A 21,644-nucleotide genomic window follows, 5' to 3' on the forward strand; every position below is an offset into this window, starting at 1 on the left:
CTTTTGTCTTCGTGTTGTTTACGGACTGTACGTATTGCTTTTGTGACTGTTTTCCTGGTATCTTTGAGATCTTCCAGGGTCTTTTGATTTTTGTTGCACAATCAATTTTGCCACACCTGTTGTCTGAGATTTATCAGTTGGTCACACTCATCTGTCCACCATGGGTGTTTACGTGTTCTTGTTTGCGGTGCTACAGTTTCAGCTGCATTTAAAAGTCCTGCTTGCAGTTGTTGCCAATTTTGTGGTTTTAAATTTTGCATTTCTTTTGTAAATTGTTCATTGCCATTTATTTTTTGTACATCATATTTACGGTGTGGAGATTTCTTAGTGAATTTTCATTGCCATTCATTATTTTTTTATTTATTTATTGTGACTTGTGACCTGAAGGCCGTAAGCATCTATCAGTGTTCCGTACTTTAACAGAATAAGGTTGCATTTATCAAAGAATTTCGTAATTGGTTTTAAAACTACATTATTATCTTATGGATGGTTTGTATAGTAGTTGGTAATATAGTTGGCAATATATGTAGTTTGTATAAAAGTTGGTAACATTAGTTGTAAGATATTTATTTGTTTGGTTGCATACAATCATCATCTTTGGTGAGCGAAAACACACCATAGAACAACTGGTGGGAAAAGCTTGCGTCATATGGGAACTGAGTATGTAAGAGAGCTCTATAATGAAATTTTCTCTCTGCAGCGGAGTGTGTACTGATATGAAACTTCCTGGTTTTCTGGAAAATATGGCACCACTGTTATTTAGAAAAAGATAGAAATGTTAGGAAAGCAATTACAACCAGACATCTTGTTAGTCTTAGTTTTTTGTCAACGGGATATGAATTTCACAGCCATGAGTATATATTTCACATCTGGAAGCACGCTAGGAGAATCCACCTTATTTTGTCTTCTATGCAGTCTTTCTCAGTATTCTACCAAATGTAGCAGCAGTTTTCTGCAGAGCATCTAGTTTTATTGCTGTTCTTTTACTACTTTCTTCATATATTCCACAAGCAGCTGTCAGCCTGGTACAACAATGACAGCTTGACACTCTACTGCCATGTCCACTGCAGTCCTATCTGGTAAGGATCCGACACTGTGCAGTAGTATTCTATAAGAGGACGGATAAGTATAGTGTAGGCAGTCTCCTTAGTAGATCTGTTACATTTTCTAACCGTCCTGCCAATAAAACACAGTCTTTGGTTAGCCTTCCCCACAACATTTCCTGTGTGTTCCTTCCAGTTTAAGTTGTTCATGATTGTAATACTTAGGTATTTAGTTGAACTTATAGCTTTTAGATTAGACTGATTTATCATGTAACCGAAGTTTAACAAATTCCTTTTAGCACTCATGTGGATGACACACTTTTCATTATTTAGGGTCAACTGCCAATTTTCGCACCATTCAGATATCTTTTCTAAATCGTTTTGCAATTTGTGTTTGATCTTCTAATGACTTTACTAGTCGATAAACAATAGCGTGATCTACAAACAACCTAAGACGGCTACTCATATTGTCTCCCAAATCGTTTATATAGATAGCGAACAGCAAAGGGCCTATAACACTACCTCAGGGAATGCCAGAAATCACTTCTGTTTTACTCGATGACTTTCCATCAATTACTACGAACTGTGACCTCTCTGACAGGAAATCATAAATCCAGTCACATAACTGAGATGATATTCCATAAGCACGCAATTTCACTACAAGCCACTTGTGTGGTACAGTGTTAAAAGCCTTCCGGAAATCCAGAAATACGGAATCGATCTGAAATCCCTTGTCAATAGCACGCAACACTTCACGTAAGTAAAGAGCTACTTCTGTTTCACAGGAACGATGTTTTCTAAACCCATGTTGACTGTGTGTCAATAGACAGTTTTCTACGAGGTAATTCATAATGTTTGAACACAATATATGCTCCAAAATCATGCTGCATATCAATGTTAACGATGTGGGTCTGTAATGTAGTGGACTACTACTACTACATTTCTTGAATATTGGTGTGACCTGTGCAAATTTCCGGTCTTTGGGAACCGATCTTTCGTCGAGTGAACGGTTGTATATGATTATTAAATATGGAGCTAATGCATCATCATACTTCGAAAGGAACCTAATTGCTATACAGTCTGGACCAGAAGACTTGCTTTTATTAAGCGATTTAAGTTGTTCACTACACCGAAGATATTTACTTCTACGTTACTGACGTTGGCAGCTGGTCTCTATTTGAATTCTGGAATATTTACTTCGTCTTCTTTTGTGAAGGCATTTCGGGAGGCTGTGTTTAGTAACTCTGCTTTGGCAGCACTGTCTTCGATAGTATCTCCATTGCCATCACGTAGAGAAGGCACTGATTGTTTCTTGCCGCTAACATACTTCACATACTAACAGAATCTCTATGGATTTTCTGCCAGGTTTTGAGACAAATTTTCGTAGTGGAAACTGTTATAAGCATCTCGCATTGAAGTCCACACTAAATTTCGAGCTTCTGTAACAGATCACAAATCTTGGGGATTTTTGCATCTGTTTAAATTTGGCATGTTTGTTTCATTGTTTCTGCAACAGTCTTCTAACTCGTCTTGTGTACCAAGGAGGATCAGCTCCGTTGTTTGTTAATTTATTTGGTTTAAATGAAACAACAAGTTTACTGTTACCAGTTCGCAGTACCAGTTTGTATAAACCTTTCAATTGCTGCCGATACTATTTCTTTGAATTCAAGCCACTTCTGGTCTACGCTTACATTATTAATTTGGAATGAGTGGAGATTGTCTCTCACGAAGCCGTCAAATTAATTTTTATCTACTTTTTTGAACAGGTATGTGTTTTGCTTATTTTTGGAGGATTTGGGGATTACAATATTCAATCTCACTACGACAACCCTGTGTTCACTAATCCCTGTATCAGTTTTGATGCTCGTTATTAACTCAGGATTATTTGTTGCTAAGAGGTCACGTGTGTTTTCCCAACCGTTTACTATTCGTGTGGGCTCATGAACTAACTGCTCAAAATAATTTTCAGAGAATGCATTTAGCACAATTTTGGATGATATTTTACGCACACCTCTGGAATTAAACGTGTATTTTTGCCAACATAACGAGGGTAAATTAAAGTCACCACCAACTACGAGGGCTATCCACAAAGTACATTACGTTTTGGAATTAAAAATAAATAAAGTATTGGAAATTTTTTTATTATATACAGATGAAAGCCACACTTAAATACTACTTTTCTACATAGTTCCCATTTAAATTAAGACACTTATCGTAGCGATGGATGAGCTTGGAAATTCCTTCATCGTAAAATTCGGCCGCCTGCGCCTTCAACCACATGGTTACCTCTTTTGGGACAGAAAAGGTGTGATTTTTGTGGATTTCCTGGAAAGAGGCACTACAATAAACTCTCAACGGTGTTGCCAAACTCTGCACAACCTCAGAAGAGCAATACAAAACAAGCGCAGGGGAAAGTTGGGCTCAAAAATCTTGCTGATTCACGACAACGCCCGGGCCCACACGGCAAATGCCACTTGTGACGTTCTCGAATCTTTTAAGTGGGAGTTGTTTCCTCATCCGCCTCACAGTCCCAACGTGGCACCGAGCGACTTCCACTTATTCCCAGCAATGAAGAAGTGGTTGGCTATGCAGCGTTTTGATGATGACGCATAGCTTCAAGAAGAGGTAACCACACGTATTATCGTATGAGTCAGGTAAGTGTTTGAAACCAAACTCAAGTTTTCTTTGAACCTTTCAGAAACTGTATCATCTGAATTGTGAGGTCGGTAAAAGGATCCTATTATTATTTTAGTCCAGTTGCCAACAGTGACCTCTGCCCATAAAAACTCACAGGGAGTATCTACTTCAATTTCGTGACACGTTAAACTACTTCTAACAGCAACAAACACGCCTCCACCAACTGTGTTTAGCCTATCCTTTCGGAACATCATTAGGTTCTTCACAAAAATTTCGGCTAAGCTTATATCCGGCTTTAGCCAGCTTTCAATGCCTATAACGATTTGAGCATCAGTGCTTTCTATAAGCGCTTGGAGCTCTGGTACTTTCCCAACACAGCTATGACAATTTACAACTGTTATACCAATGGTTCCCGTATTTACGTTGTTCCTGTGTTCGGCTTGCACCCTTTGTGACTGAAGCCCTTCTAGTGTTTTCCCGAGACCCTCTAACCTAAAAAACTGCCCAGTCCATGCCACACAGCCCCCTGCTACCCGTGTAGCCGCCTGCTGCGTATAGTGGACACCTGACCTAGGTGGACACCTGACCTAGGTGGTCTTCTATCACAAGATAGGGTAAGAACAAATGTTTTAGGTAGAATGAGCGTCGTGATATGCAAGTAGAATGTAGTCAGTTACTATTTACCCATCGTCTAAGTCAGTTTCAAACAGTTGCAGTGGTATGACAGTGAAAGCCAGACTGCCGCAATTCCAGAAGCATTAATATTAAATTGGCACAAATGGAAGAAAAATGAGGTAAGCAGACCATACTGAAGCTGGTAAAAAATAGCCAAATTTAGTATAATGGAAATGCTATGAGTTGGGAACCACTGAACAATCATTTTGAGCCAGGGCGTGGTTAGATTTAGACAATTTAAAAATGCTGCAATTTGCAGTGTGGAAGTTGTACATTAGTTTTCAGCTGTGATAAGGCAAGATCATTCTTCTTTTAGTTTTGTTGCTTCTCATACTATAAAAAGAGTATAAATGTGTTTGTTATAGTCTCATCATATTATTTGTAGTTATTTAGACACACATTTTTCAGATAATCATTCTCTTTCTGCATCCTTAACAACTGAAAGCATTCTGTATAAGGAAAACTTTTTAGTGAAATACATTTGCAATAAAATGACAAAAGTATTAACATCACTGAAACACTTTAACTTACACAACTTTGACGTGGAAATGAAAGTGAAAATTAGCTTTGCTAGTTTGTGATCAAACCACAAGGGCCACAAATTTCAGTAGTACTCACTCGAATGCTAATCTGTAGCTACTTTATGAAGGATTTGTCTGCAGATTCTGAACTGATTCAGTTGTCATGCTATCTATACATAAAAGTTTAACCAAGCTTTATAATGAGGAAAGATGTCTGGTGCTAATATAAATGTGGAGACCCACTGCTTATTTCACCATCTTGGTCCGTACTAAAATTAAAAAAAAAAGCCGATGAAAGAAAACATCAACAACAAATTGAAAAATAGTTCACTTTTAATTGCAACTATATGCAGATAACCAGTGGGAAATTTTGAACTGTTTATGAGGAATCCGGATTCCTTACTAAGCAATTTGTCAGACAGCAGCAAGCAGCTAATACTTTGTGGTGACTTCAATGTCGATTTTCAAAAGGATTCTCACAGGAAAACTGATCTGGAAACATTATTTGGATCCTACAATTTGATCTCAGTAATTAACTTTCCAACATGAGGAGAGGGAATAAGAATAGAATAAATACTATAGTGCCTCAGAGTATAGATACTAATCAGTGGAAATGGTTGGAGTAATTAATGACTTCAGGACAAATGTTTTTTTGAATAGCTTATAAGAGATAACCTGGGATGAAATTTATAATGATCCAAATGCTAACAGTCAAAGGAACAATGATGTACACAGTTACAATACCAGAAGGAAAAATGACATTAATTACTCCACTTTAAGATTGTCTTTAGCACAAAAAGGTAGAATCTGAAAACAAACTGAAAAAGTTTCTCCTTGACAACTCCTTTTATTCTGTAGGGGAATTTCCATTATTGTAATGTACAAAAGGTGGAGGATAGGAATTATTACTAACTCAGATATGTATATTTAACAAAAATAATAATAATTAAAAACCTTTTAGATGTTCAGCAAAGTTTTTTATGGATACACTCCCACATCTGCTGCATTTGTTGTCCGTAGAATGTCTACACAATATTCAATTTCACTCCGAGTCTTTGCTAGCATCCGTGGCCATGATGCCATGATATTGGGCCTTTGTATATGTACACACCATCAGAGAGCAGGCAAATGATTAGAGTTCCAATTCTCTGTGACAGATAGAATGGCCAATTGTGTGCATTAGTGTTTTTACCAGGCCTGAAAGGGTATATAAGGAGTGTGAACAGAATCAAATGTTGAGTAATCACTGTCAAGGACACAAAGCTGGTAAATACTTTTGTAAGACAGAGTCATCAGAACCTGATAGACTATGAAAGGCGCCTCACTGTGGGTCTCCATTTGGCCAGCTCGTTGTATTGTGCAATGTCCAGATCCATTGGGCATTTGGATGTGGCATTGCACTGATGATGGACTGCATGGTAACATGAGGGCAGCAAACCTGGTTGGCTGGTTGTTTGGTGTAGGGAACCAAGAAGTGAGGTCATTGATCCCATGATCCAATGTGGCAGAAACCAAGGAAGGAACAACATAAACTGCAAAGTTCAGTCAAGGAGACGGGAAAGCTGGCAAACAAAGAGGTAAAACAAATATGGCAACAGCACCACCTAAAACCCTTCCCAATCCCCGCATCATACCATGACCACAACACAACAGGAACAACACCAAGGGAAGATGGCACACGAAAAGGGAAACAAAATGGCACTAAAGACCAGACAAAATGTAGTGAAAGAGGAAAAGGCAATGGGGTACCTGGCCAGTGTGGAGGCTAAGCCAAGGCCTCCATAACCAACGTCAACGCTAACTGAGGGACTTCAGTTCAAGGGGGAAACTCAAGGACATATACCTAGTACGACAATCCATTTTTGCAAAGAAATCCAATGACAGACCTAACTACATGAGGGTCATCCTCTAGCACCCAGGGAGAGCATATTTAGTGCGAAGGGCCAAACGGCGGGTGGAGTCCAGTGAAATATGGACCATTGTGATGGGTGCCTCACAGCTACAAAGGGGAGCACAGCTCATTGTGGAGAAAAAAAGCATGGGTCACCCTAGTATGGTCAATACGAAGACAGCAGAGGGTGGTTGATTCCTGCTAGGAGAGGCAGAGGGAAGAATGCCATATGGTGGCAGTCTCCCTGATTGCATGAAGTTTATTAGACAGAGGGGTAGGTCCCAAAGAGTTGGCCCATGATTTAACAAAAGGGATCTGACATAAAGCCACAAATCCATCCCCAAAAGTATCACAGAGAACAGGCATTATGTGGCCGCAGCCCCAGCCACACAATTTGGTAGCTCATTACCTGGAATACCAAACCCCCCCCCCCCCCCCCCCAAAAAAAAAAAAAAAAAAAACACCAGAGGAAATCAACCAAAGCAGCAGCATCACTAGGATCAGCAAGGAGGTCATGAATGGCAGAGACCAAGGGGTGGAAGGAAAAACACCGAGTGATAGACTGAAAGCCACTCATTGAGTCTGTACATAATAAAACTTGGGTGACAGAGAACTGTTTAATAAAGCAGAGGGCCCAATAGTTCATCACTAATTCCGAAGTAAACAGCACACATGTGGCAGGCAAGGGAGCTCTGTGCCAACAAAAGACATGAAGGCATATCCCACGTGACCAGCAGATTTAGAGCGATAAGTGTAAAAAACAGTGGCATCCTAAAACTTCCTTAAGAGCGTATGGAACAAACAACTGAACACTAATTGGAGCAACGGAGGCTTTTGGACCCTGGAAGAGACCCAATCGAATCCTGGATTAACCAAGCGGTGGTGATTGGGAGAGGAAGTTGGGAAGAGAACAAGGAGGGGAGATGGAAATTGCTGCAAAGAGAAGCGAGGTGGAACAAAAGCATTGAACTCACATGAGGGTGGGTGGGTGATGCCCTGAAGCTGCAAAAAGAAGAAGAAGAAGAAGAAGAAGAAGAGAGAGAGGGGGTCGGGGCAGGATAAGAGTGGATAGTGACTGCATTGGAAACCAGGAACTGGGAGTGCCGAACTGAAGGAGGAGGGAAGGCTATTGACAGGGCTAGTGCGAAAGGCCCTGTTGGCTAAAACCCGAAAACAGCCAACTTTCAGAAGGAGGGTAGGGAGCAACCAAGTAAGCTTATTGTCAAAAAGACCACCAAAGAAACGCATCTGGGGTGCCACAGTCAGTTGTTGGGCATAGAGGTAGACCTCCAGATCAAGATGGACCACAATAAGGCAACAGAGATGCACCACCCTCGACTTGAGGGGATAGAATTGAAAACTGTGTGTGTTCACATGGAAGTGTCCCAGATGACACCATGAAGCTGTCGTTGTGCAGAGGCCACTGAGTGGGAGCTAGACCAAATACAGAAATCATCTGCATATAGAGCACAGGTGATCAACAGTCCAGCAAAGGCCATAATTCCATTAACAGCAATGAGAAAAATAAGGACATTTAATACAGAGCTTTATGGAACACCATTCTCCTAGTTCTGAGAACAGAACCAACCCAAACTCTGAACAACTGAAGGGAGAGAAATGGTGAATAAAAATTGAGAGGGGGTCCCAGAGATTCCAGTCACAGAGAATACATGGGATAGGATAGTGCCAAGCTGTGTCGTAGGCCTTATGAAGGGCAAAGAGGACTGTGAGAAGATGGCAGTACTGAGAGAAGGCCAACTGAACTGAGGTTTTCAATCAAAGCTGATGATCGATTGGAGACCATCCCTCCTGAAAGTTGCGCTGGTGAGGAGATAAAAGGTTCTGAGATTTGAGAATCCAACTGTGTCGATTAGCCACAATATCTTCAAGTAACTCCCAGAGGACATTAGTCAGACTGACGGGCCACAACTGTCAAGGGAGGACGGGTTCTTGCTGGGTTTCAGGACAGGAACCACAATACCGTCTCCCCATTCAGAACGGAAAATGCCTCAGAGTCAAATACAGTTACACACCTGGATGGAATCAGGTATAAGTACAAGGGCAGTATTGTGGGAAGAAGAGACGGATAGAAAAAGTTCCCACCCAGTAAAAGGTTCATTATAGAATTCCACCTGACAAGGAGTAAAACATAAATGGGGAGCTTCAGCCTGTCGGCTCCGGGTGAGGAAGGCGACTGGATAGGAGGCCAATGTCGATGCCCTTGCAAAATGGAGCATGAGGTGTTCCATGAGAACTGATGGATCTGTGCAAAGGCTACCTGGAAAGGCAAAGCTCAGAATAAAAGACTGCCGCTGACAACCTTGGAGGGTGCTGAGTCTAGGCCACTCTTGTGAGGAACCGACAGAAGAATCTAGGGAGGAAACAAAGTGTTCCCAACACACTCGCTTGATCCATTTTATTAAGTAACATGCTTTGACATGAAGGCATTTAAAGGTAATAAGACTGGCAGAGGACAAGTGTTGCTTAAGGCGTTGCAAGGCACGATGGTGAGAATCAATGGGAAGTGGTCACTATCACAGAGGTCATCATGTGGTGACCACTATAAGGATGGAAGAAGGGGAAGGTAAGTGAGAGAAAAATCAATGGCAGAGAAAGTGCTGTATGTGGCACTAAAATGAGTACAAGAACCATCATTAAGAAGCCGCAGGTCGTGGTCCGCAAGAAATTGGTCCCTAAGGAGCCCCCGACTAGATGAAAAAGCACTGCCCCACAAAGAATGATGGGCATTAAAAGCCCAAGGAGGGTGAAAGGAGGGGACAGTTGCTGAAGAATGACAGTTAGGGCAGTCGGGATAGGTGGCCTGTCAGGAGGGATATGGAGATTGCGAACAGTGACCGCAGAGTACAAGTGAACCCAGACGGCAACTGCTTCCAATGTGGTATGAAGGGGGATTCATGTACTAGCAACGCCTGTGCGGACCAAAGTGCAAAAGCCACCAAAAGCCTCAAAGAGCCAACCTGGTTCCAACAGAAAGCACACAACCCACAAAGAAGCAGTGAGTGAGCATCAGTAAAATGAGATTCCTGGAGAATGACCCACACTGCTGAGTAAAAGGAAATAAAGGAGTGCAACTCCAGGACATGACAATAGTGTCTATTACAGTTCCACTGAATAAGAAGGCAACAATGATCCAAATGGGAGGTGAAAGGGCAGGATCCAATCAAGTTGCCTGGTCACCATCCATTACCAACAAGGACAGGGTGACATCCATAAATAAGCAACCAGACTCAGGTTGCGAGGGGGGAGGTGGCAGCTTTGGGGTCACTTCTTCTCCTCCCCCTCCCCCCCCCTCCTCCACCACCTCCTCCTCCTCCTACTCCTCTTTCATAGGTCGAGGAGGGCAGGCCACAATGGGAGAGCAGGCTTCTGCAAGATGCAGAACTGAAAGTGAGCAGGAAACCTCGGGGCGCATGGACTGTGGGTCCTACAGCTGAGCTGTGGCAGCAGGCCTCTGGCCTGGGAGACACCATGGGGAAGGACCCTGGGAGGAAGCCCCATCACCAGTGGGTGCCAAAGAAGAGGGACATTTCTCCAGCCAGGGAGGGGAAGCGGCACCCAGAGGGGAAGGCATGGGAACTGCAGGGGAGATGGGGGGAGAACTGGGTTAGGGAGTAGGGGGGAAAGGATGTAAAAGAGGCAAAATTAGATGTCAGCGACACAGGGTGAAGTGAGTCATGTATCTGTTGGCCTCATCATAGGATAAACTATCAAGGGACTTAATACTCCTGTATCTTCTTTTCCTTCTTATAAAAAGAGCAGTCTGGTGAGCACAGAGAGTGACGGTTCTGACAATTAACACACACGGGTGGCAGAATACAGGGGCTCCCCTCATGAAGTGGATATCCACATTCACCACATAGAGGGTCTGCTGTAAAGCTGGAAGACATGCACCTGAAACGCACGCACCGAAAACACCTCATGGGTGGCAGGATGTACGGCTTCTTGTTCACCAATAACACATAGCCTTGACCTTCTCTGGGAGGTTATCTCCCTATGATACCAGAATAAAGGCGCTGGTATGGGTACAATTGTCCTTACAACCTATCTAAACACGCCAAACAAAATGAACATCCCATTGCTCGAGACTGGCCTGGAGTTTCTCATCAGTTTGAAACACAAGGGCCTTATTAAAAATGATTCCCTGAAGTAAAGTGGCAGTTGACCCTAAGTAACGAAAAGTGTGAGGTCATCCACATGAATGCTACAAGGAACTCAAACTTTGGTTACATGATAAATCAGTCTAATCTAAACACCGTAAATTCAACTAAATACCTAGGTATTACGAACAACATAAATTGGAAGGAACATACAGAAAATGTTGTGGGGAAGGCTAACCAAAGACTGCGTTTTATTGGCAGCAGGACACTTAGAAAATGTAACAGACCTACTAAGGAGACTGCCTACACTACACTTGTCCGTCCTCTTTTAGAATACTGCCGCGCAGTGTGGGATCCTAACCAGATAGGACTGAAGGAGTACATCGAAAAAGTTCAAAGAAAGGCAGCACGTTTTGAATTATCGCGAAATATGGGAGAGTGTGTCACAGAAATTATACAGGATTTGGGCTGGACACCATTAAAAGAAAGGCGTTTTTCATTGTGACGGTTATCTTCTCACGAAATTCCAATCACCAGTTTTCTCTTCCAAATATTTTGTTGACACTGACCTATATAGGGAGGAACGATCACCACGATAAAATAGGTGTTCATTCTTTCCGTGCACTATACGAGATTGGAATAATAGAGAATTGTGAAGGTGGTTCGATGAACCCTCTGCCAGACACTTAAATGTGATTTGCAGAGTATCCATGTAGATGTGGATGTAAATATATATTCAATGACTGAGGACCAGTAATGGACACCAGCATATCACCAGGATGGTCTCACGCCTTCAGGTCTGCTGATTGAATGGCAGTAGTAATTATGATCAACAGCAAACCCGACCGCACATCACTGAGAAATTCCTCTTCACCGAACTTGTCTTCAATATCTTCCACAAAAAAATACTGGCTTGATGGCAGTGAACGTGTCCCCATCAGTCCTAGTGCAGCCAGGGTATCGGACAAGTGTTTCACTTCAAGCCGGCAAGCCTGTCCCTCTTCCTAGAGTGTAGTCAGGGAAGGGAAGGCTGCAGGGTCATAAGAAACAGCATTAAATGTGCCACTACCAACAAAAGAGATGGCCATAGAAGAATGGCTAGTTTTTTGGAGTTTAATATGTTTCATACGCAAAGCATCCATCCTGATACCAACCACTCCAATCAGGGTCCCTCCTCAAAAGGCGCCATCCAGCCACAGCAAGGGCCGTCTGGCATGTTACGATGCTCCAGAATGACAAGCAACCACTCCTAGGCATGCATGAGGAGGCAACAGGTATCAGACGTATGATCCCTGTGTTGTCAAGGGGCTCAGCCAGATGGGTACATAACAGCCCCAAGACACGGACTGGTTACATGTGCTGGTAGCCTAGCGATACTGGAGATGCTGGTACGGTGGTGAAGGAAGATGGGAAGGAGGGGGTGCGGGGAAGATCCATGCCACAGGAGCCCGGAACAGAAGAAGGGGTCACAATAGTTTAGTGCACAATGTGTGCCATGCCACGCACAAACTCCCGGAAGAACAGTTATCTTCAGGGTGTCCATACCCATTGACAATGTTTTGGTTGACTACGTCTGACCATCCCAAGGGAGGATCACTGTATTGTGCACCAAGCACATCATAAACCATACCACATCTGTACCTGCCATCCAAGAACTAGTAGTGTACTCCCTGCAACATTCTGTGTCATCCCAGACCATCAGTCAGAGACTAGTAGCCACCGAATTGTGGAATTACTATCTCATGTGTAGACTGCTGGTGATACCACAATACAATTGGATGTGCTTGGAGCGATACTGTGACTACAGATGAATGGTGTTGCATTGTGTTCAGTAATGAATCGCAGATCTGCACTATTCCTGGATGACCACTGTAAGCAATAATGTCGGCAACCTGGGAACCTAGATATAGGTCTCATTCTTCCAATGTTTTGGAGAGGCACTGTTGTGTTACTCCTGGTGTTACTGTGTGGCAAGCCATTGGGAATGACTTCAGGTCATGTCTGGTAGTGACTAAGGGAATTCTGATGGCAGAACAGTATGACATGAACATCCAGCATTCTCATGTGTTACCTTTCATATGACAGTATTATGGTGTGACTTTTCTCGAAGATAGTGCTCATCCATCCATGCCACATATGTCTATGAATTGTCTTCACAATGTTCATGGTACTTCCGTGGCTAGCTAGATTCTCAAGTCTGTCCCTGATAGAAAGTGTGGGATCAACACAGATGTCAACTCCACCCCAGAGCCAGTATCCAGGATAACACAAACCAATTACAGCAGTTGTGGGCCAGCATGTCTCACAAGTGGATACAACAGTCTTGATGACGTCTTCCCCAAATGAATCAGTGCATGCATCCAGGCCAGACAGGGTGCAATGTCATACTGATAAGCTGGTTCATACTGCCAAGTTCTTTGTAAATTTGACTCAGTCTTGTAATCACTGAAATGACATCACATACCCTGTCCTCCCTTAAAGTTTCAATTTGTTTCCTCCTCCCTCCTGCATGCTTCACTGTCTTTTGTCAGGTGGTTTATAATGTAGAAATAAACAGTGTGTGGAAAATATGATTAAATAAAACACTAAACCAAAAGGAATTTAATTAAAATTCTGATTGAATTACTTTCAACTTATATTACTGTATCTGTTATTGGCTGCCTCTGAACCACCCGAGTTTGCCAACTAACTACAACTATATCTGCATTTAGACCTACTGTTACTACACTGTTTTATATTGTCCTCACTGGTATGTGAATACCTTGGCAATCCTCAAGTCTATGTATACCCATTTGGGTGAACACTGCAACTTCTTTAATCTTTCTCTTAACCATTTTTTAGCCATGGATATCATTCTCAATCATGCAGAAAGATAACATTTCTTCTTAGTCTTCTACTTTGCCCTTCAGATCCATTGACATCATTTTGATATTGAGAGTGTCCACTTGATTTTAAAGTTGAGGAACAACTTTTTACATGTGAGACCTTAACTTTCCCCGGCGAATTGAATGTTCAAATGACTTACGGGTTTGCTGCCGGGTTACGTAGTCGACCACCACCGATATTTCGACAGGAGCAGACCCTGCCACTCTCAACAATAGCAGGGTGTGCTCCTGTCGAAATATCGGCGGTGGTCAACGACGTCACCCGGCAGCAATCCCGTAAGTTATTTGAACAATCTTTTAGATATTCAAAATGCAGCAAATTAACTCTAGCCTAAAAATTTTGATCATTTACAGCTGTTTGCGAATTACAGTCTAATTGTCTGTATTCCCTCTCAACCTTGAAACAAGGGCAATTTAAAATGACACGGTTAGCAGAACCTTCCACTCCACATTCACAACTCCATGTAGATGTTTAGGGTATGGACCATGATCTGTTAAGAGGTGCACCATACCTCAAGTAGCATCAATGTTGTGCATACTGAGCCTGTTCTTAATGCCTGAGAACACACTGCATACAGTTAGTTGCATGTTCCATTGATCAATTGCATGGTACGGAAGCTGTTATGAAGTGGAATGTGTCAAGTGCACAAGAAATGCACATATGAAAAGAGATTTTTGGCATTGTGTGGATAGAGAGGTCGACACAAGCAAGAACACCGAGAGAGGGAAAGGTAGGGCAGAAGGGAAGGAAAGAGGACAGAAAGGGAGGGGCACAGGAAAGGAAATGCAGCCTGGGATAGAAGAAGGGGTTACAATAGTTTAGAGCACAATGTGTGCCACGCCACGCATAGGGCTTATTTCAATAGTGGTCTAAGTCCATTTTTGTTCATTCTGAGATACAGAGTCCTAAAGTTAAATGAGCGCTGAAAAATCTGCAGTTGAGATACCTGAAATATTGAAGTATATGTACTTTAATATTTCTGGTATCTCAACTGCAGATTTTTCAGTGCTCATTTAACTTTAGGACTCTGTATCTCAGAATGAGCAAAAATTGACTTGTACCACTATTGAAATAAGCCCTTCATATATATACCCCATGACCTTAAATTGCACAACATGCACATACTATATTAATAGATTTATTTATTACTATTCAAGAATTCATCTATGGTATGGAAGGAGTTGTCAAGGAGATATAATTTCAGTTATTTTTGAAGCTATTGCTGCTGTCTGTCAACATTTTATTTCATCTGGTAATTTGTCAAAAATTTTTATAGCAGCGTATTTTACCCCTTTCTGTGCCAAAGACAGGTAGAGTACAGGATAGTGTAAGTCTTTCTTTTTTCTAGTACTATAATCATGACTGTCACTGTTGTTTTTAAACTGGTCCATGTTGTCGAGAACAAAGTTCATTAGTGAGTAATGTACTGTGAGGCTGTTGTTAGAATTCGCAACCTTTCAAAAACACGCCTACAGGATGTGCGACTATGAACTCCACACATTATTCTAACCACTTTCTTTTGAGCAGTGAAAACTTTTTGTCTAAGGGTTGAGTTACCCCAAAATATTATTCCGTATGACATCAGAAAGTGAAAGTATGTTAGCTTACTAATTTCTATATTCTCAAAATTGGCAATTATTCTGATTGCAAAAGTTTCTGAACCTAGTCGCTTTAGAAGATCCAATTCGAATGGTAGCAACATTTCGAAGCCACATAATTGCTCACAACAAACCAGGTACTGTCCACGGTAGGAAGTGCAGTGTTTAGACTCATCCAGAAACTATTTCCTAATGCCACTCCGAGTGGACTTTCGTATGATCAAGTTGTAGATTCGCTAACTAACTATTATGACCAACAAGTGAATGTGGTAGCAGCCTGGTACTATTTCTTTAGTTGCAAGGAACAGTCAGAACAAACTTATCGCATGTGGGTAACAGATTTGCAGGTATGACGAAGAAATGTAAATTCAAATGTGCTTGTGGTGCTTTATATTCAGACATTATGTTGTGTGATGCGACCGTATACAATGTAACTGATTTCAAACTGAGGGAACAGATTTTCAAACAGTCCGATCCATCATCTCAGCACACAGTGCAAATACTAGATCAGTATGATTCCGATGCCTCGTAGGCCGGTAAGTTTGAGCAGCCAGCAATTTGTCAGGTCACGTCATTCCTTGCTCGCAACCGACCCATTAGGCAGCAACACCTTGCACACACTACGCTGCGTAAACAGTTCTCTAAACAGGCAGTTACACAGGCGAACAAAATTAAATCATGCCCTCGGTGCTATTTATGACACAAATGCCAAGACTGCCCGTCCAAACAAGCACAATGTTATGCTTGTGGAAAGAAAGGACATGTACAATCCGTATGTTTGCAACAGAACAAACTTAACAATTCCACACACTCACACAAATCTAGTCACAATGTTCATGTCATCAATGCCATGTATTCAAAGCCTGCTACAGGCATTAGCAAAACTAGCTTCCGAACGATTTCTTTAGTGCTATGCCAGCCCAACAAGCTTTTTGTACATTTGCATATTAGTGGAAAGTGTGTGAAATTTCAGTTGGATATGGGTGCCTCTGTTACATTGCTGGATCGTAACACACAAGAACAGTTAGGCTCTTCTAAAACTAGCATGCATTTGATAGCATAAAATGGACTAGACATTCCCGTTCTCAGAAAATGTACTTTGCCTGCTATGTATCGATCGCATATGCGACCTGTGACTTTCACTGTGCTACACTCATGTGAGTGTGAGAACATATTGGCCTTGATTCTTTTTATTTGTTTGCCTTTAAAATTCAGGACAATGTCTTGTCAGTGTCTGCATTTAATGCAAAAGATGGAGTACCTAGCTTGCTGAAGGAATTCCCTGAACTCTTTTCTGAAGGTTTAGACAAGGCTAACAATTTTTTTGTACATACTACTACGAAAGACACTGCTCAGCCGAAATTTTTCCAGGCCACAAATGTTCCCATTCCATTATGGGACAACGTTGCTGCTGAACTTAAAGAATTGCAAGATAGTGGAGCTATTGCGCCCACACAAGCTAGTCAATGAGCGACTCCACTGGTTTTGCTTCCCAAACTTTCAGGCCGCATTCGTCTCTGTGTTGATTTAAAGTGTACAGTCAACCAACGAACTATGATTCATACTTATCCATTGCCATGCCCAGAGGATCTCATGGACAGATTAGGTGTTGGTCGTTACATTTCAAAAATTGATTTTCGTGATGTACATCTTCAAATACCACTAAATGAAGGAGTTCAAGAAGTGTGTGTTGTGAACACTCATTTAGGCTTTCAAATAACTTCTGGGAATTCAGCCAGGTAACACTTTCAGCGACAGCCGATATTTCAGTGGGAGAACACCCCGCGCCATTTACAAGGCAAACTGCAATGGACAGGTGATGTATATGCAAATTAAAATCCTCAGTTCTCGGTCTGATGCATGAAAGATAACACACACGCTCAACACTAGTGCCACCAAAGATGACCAAAGTCAGAGCTATCGATAGACTATGAACTCAGAGGTGAGGTAGCATTGGCTCTGTCCCTCTGTTTTTCGACAAGGGAGAGAGCCGGATTCCAAACAGAGTTTAAACAAAAACCTCCATCCCTGTTAACGGGGTTGCTCGCTAATTTAATCTCAACTGCCTCCTTAATAACACTGTCCCAATAGCTGGACGTGCATGCCAATATCTCGGTGTTGTTACATAACATGGGGTGACAAGTATACAAGCAATGTTCAGCAATAACAGATTTACTTGGCTGCTGTAATCGTGTGTGCCATTTATGCTCAGTACATTGATCCTCCATGGTCCTGATGGTTTGACCAATATATGCCATGCCACAGCTACAAGGAATGCGATATACACTGGTCTCACGCAGACCAAGATCATCCTTAACAGAACTCAAAATGCTCTAATTTTAAGTGGAGGTCAGAAAACACATTTCACATCATATTTCTGTAAAATACAACCGATCTTGTTGGAAGTGTTTCCTATGTATGGTAAAAAGGCAGTAGACTTAGGTGTCGACTCAGAATTACCATTAATCATCCGATGTACAGTTGGTTGATAGTGCAACACACATTCAATCTGTCTATCACTATAACCATTTTGACGAAATGTAACTTCAAGATGGGACAGGTCAGCTGGCAAAGTCTCAGTGTCAGAAACGACATGTGCCCTGTGTACCAAGGTACGAAGTACCCCTTCACTCTGAGCCGGATGGTGACAACTATTAGCCCTGTAAGTACAATAGGTGTGAGTATGTTTCTTGTAGACAGCATGTCCCAATGATACATCATCCTTCCTCCTAACCAACACGTCAAGAAAGGGAAGGCAACCATCCTCTTCCACCTCCATCGTAAAACGAATGTTCAGGTGGATCAAGTTCAGATGTTCTAGAAAGGCATTCAAATTCTCCCTACCATGAGGCCAAACAACAAAGGTATCATCAACATATCTAAAGAAACAGGCGGGTTTCAAAGGCGTCGACTCCAATGCACGTTCCTCGAAGTCTTCCATAAACAAATTTGCGATCACAGGAGACAACGGACTACCCATCATAACTCCATCTGTCTGCTTGTAATACTGGTCATTTTCCAACGGTATTTGGAACAGCTGACTGCTCAAGTGCCAAACTGCTGAAATTATTTGGACAGTATTGTCATAGCAGGTCGTGCATCTTAAGAACACATTGCAAATTTAAGTGCTTTGTTTCGTGTGTCATCTAATGCAGGACTAAAGTGTAGACTGGGCAAGTGTTATTTTTTTAAACCTGAGTTGTAGTATCTTGGTCATCTCATAAACAGCTAAGGTGTACATCCTCTTCAGTTGCATTTGTTAGCGATACGAGATTTGCCAGTCCCTCCCAATGTCGCAGAATTGCAGTCAGTCTTAGGGAAAACTAAATACTACATTCGGTTCATACCGAATGCTCCACAAATTGCAGCTCGCTTGCATCGCAAGAATGTCCCCTTTTTTTGGACAGATGAGTGCCAAGAAGCTTTTCAAAAACTTAAAAGATGCATTGCTTAGTGATCGATGTTTGGTGCACTTTGATCCCGACAAACCAGTTGTGTTGCAAGTTGATGCTTCCTCTTATAGAGTTGGCGCATTACTTTTGCACAGAACTGGTGATAACGGCAGACCTACTGCTTTCACATCAAAAGTATTGTCCCAAGCTCAGTGTAACTACTCGCAAATGGAGAAAGAGGCATTGATTATTGTGTATGGTGTCACCAAATTCCACCACTATTTGTATGACAGGATATTCTACTTAGTAATAGATCACAAGCCAGTTCCTGTATGAACTGCCCTAAAATTGCAAAGATGGTCTTTGTTGTTGTCTCCATACCAGTACGAGATTGTATGTCGTCAGACAGCCCAACATGGCAATGCAGATGCACTTTCATGTCTTCTGGTTGGCCCTGATATGGAATGCTCAGGATTCTGAATTGCTTCAATCCTTTCCTCTGAACTATAGGAAAATTGCACAGGCCACAGAAACTGATTCAGGTTTGAACATTTTGCTAAAACACATTCATACAACTTGGTCTCGCTCACTGTATAGCATGAAGAATGCTGTAGTGCGCCGATACTTTGGACTTCGGCATAGCCTCGCTATACAGGAAGGTGTGATTCTTGTTTGAAATGACAGTGGACAGTCATGTGTGTTGATCCCCAAAGCTTTGGGGGGGGGGGGGGGGCGGAGTGTTGCAGTTACTTCACCAAGGACACGGGGGGATTGTTCGTACAATACAGTTAGTGCATCGCCACTGTACATAGCAGCGTATGGACACCCAAAAAGAACAGAGGACATCACAGTGTCACACTTGTAAGGAAAATCAGTCCATTCCACCACAAAAATTTTCTGCTGGCCTAAGTGGCAATCATCATGACAAAGTGTGCACATAGACTTTGCGAGATCTTTTCAGAACACTCGTTGGATGATTGTGGTAGACTCTTATCGCAAGTTTCCCTTTGCTGTGCCAATGACCTTGACAGCATCATGCAGCACAATTCAGGTGTTGCCCTCTATTTTTTGCCCTGAAGGTTTGCGTCAGGACCTTCAAGCAGCAGATGGCCATACTTCACACTGCACAAATCAGGGAGCATGAATTGCAACTTTTTATTGCCTCCTATCATTCGCATCCATGAGATGGACCATCGCCAGCAGAATTTCTTCACGGCCGCCACCATCGGACACTGCTCCACCCTCCTCAGCATCCGGTACCAAAGGAAGGCCACAAGTAACGTTTCGCGCTGCATGATATTGTGTTTTACAAGGTTTTTAGCAGTAGCAGAAGGCGCGCGTGAAGCAGCACATGCATTTATCTCCTATCAGACCCAGACAGATTGCAGCGCCGACATCACAATCAAATTCGTCACTGTCATGTGCACGGTGATCCATCTGTGTCTCTCCCCCCAGACTCATGGATCTCGAGGACAGCGCGGCCACCGCAGCCACCAGAAGGTGTCATCACAACACCGCGGGATCCCCCAATGGAGTCTGAGCCTCTGCCTCCTCTCGGCCTACCAATGGAGCTAGACCTGACGACGCCGTTGCAGCTGACACCTTCTACATCTGGTTATGGTCCTCAGGAGGTGGACGCGTACCCTGCTGGTCATTTTCCGGGGGACTCTTCTGACAGAGCAAAGGCCAGATGGCAGTGTACAACCGGAAGCCTGATGTAGCCTGTAGCCACAGATTCCGGTCCAGCACAGCATCCACACTACTGCTCTCCTGCCATTGTCGAGCTATGAATACAACGATGGTCCATCGCTTTGAGGGGTGGAATGTTGCGGCGTAACGTCAAGTATCAGCATGTTGGTCAAAACCGTTAGAGCAGAGAGGGCTGTGGAGAAGACGTCAGCCAATAGTACGCTGACCGAACCCTGTCTAGGATGACAACAAAACAGCAGCGCCAACTACACAAAGAGGACATAAGTGCCACGCCGCCTGGCCGCAGCTCAGTTGAAAACTAGCCATTCTACATGCTCTATAGCAGCAACCTAGGAACTGTATTTCTTCTCTTGTGTTACAAATTGTATATACTGAAGACATTGCTTGTGTTTCATGTCATCCTTTGCTTGCAACATCTCACTGTAAATTTCTCAAAGTTAAGTATTGTTATTTATCTTACTGTAATAAAAATTCATTAATACAGTTTGCTTGAATTGTTGTCTAGGGATCCAACAAAGCAAGTTTCCAAGGCACCCCATAGTTGACGAGTGGGTAAGACACAACAAAACCGTGTTCAGGTACTTTGATTTCGTGGCACTGTCACTGGTAACGTTACCATTGCTCTTGTCTGCAGCTGATAACTCCTGATGCAGCAGACGAGATGTGGCATGCTGATGTTGTGCGACAATACAACACGTGGTCAAGAATGTTAGAGCAGAGAGGGCTGTGGAGAAGACGTCAGCCAATAGTACGCTGACTGACCCCTGTCTAGGATGACGACGAGACAGCAGCGGCATCTACACAAAGAGCACATAAGTGCCACGGGCTGGCCATGGCCCAGTTAAAGACTAGCCGTTCTACGAGCTCTATTGCAGTGACTTAGGAACTGTATTTCTTCTCTTGTGTTACAAATTGTATATACTAAAGAGACTGGTTGTGTTTCATGTCACCCTTTGCTTGCGATATCTCATTGTAAATTTTTCACAGTTAAGTATTGTCATTTATCTTACTGTAATAAAAATTCATTAATACGACTTGCTTGAATTGTAGTCTAGCGATCCGCTGCTTGTCACTGCCATTCATAAAATTTCTGCTTGTCATCTTCCAAGAGGATATATAGGAGCTCTGCTGTTTCTACGTTACAACAAATATTTAAGTATGAGAGTTCTCTCT

General features: G+C 42.5%; 1 protein-coding gene across 1 annotated transcript in view; it reads right to left on the minus strand.

Moving 5' to 3' along the window:
• The window catches only part of LOC124555880, a 244,877-nt gene that overhangs the window by 117,905 nt on the left and 105,328 nt on the right, over positions 1–21,644 (minus strand). The window lies entirely within an intron of this gene.

Source organism: Schistocerca americana, chromosome X (genome assembly GCF_021461395.2).
Source record: "Schistocerca americana isolate TAMUIC-IGC-003095 chromosome X, iqSchAmer2.1, whole genome shotgun sequence".
Classification (NCBI taxonomy): domain Eukaryota; kingdom Metazoa; phylum Arthropoda; class Insecta; order Orthoptera; family Acrididae; genus Schistocerca; species Schistocerca americana.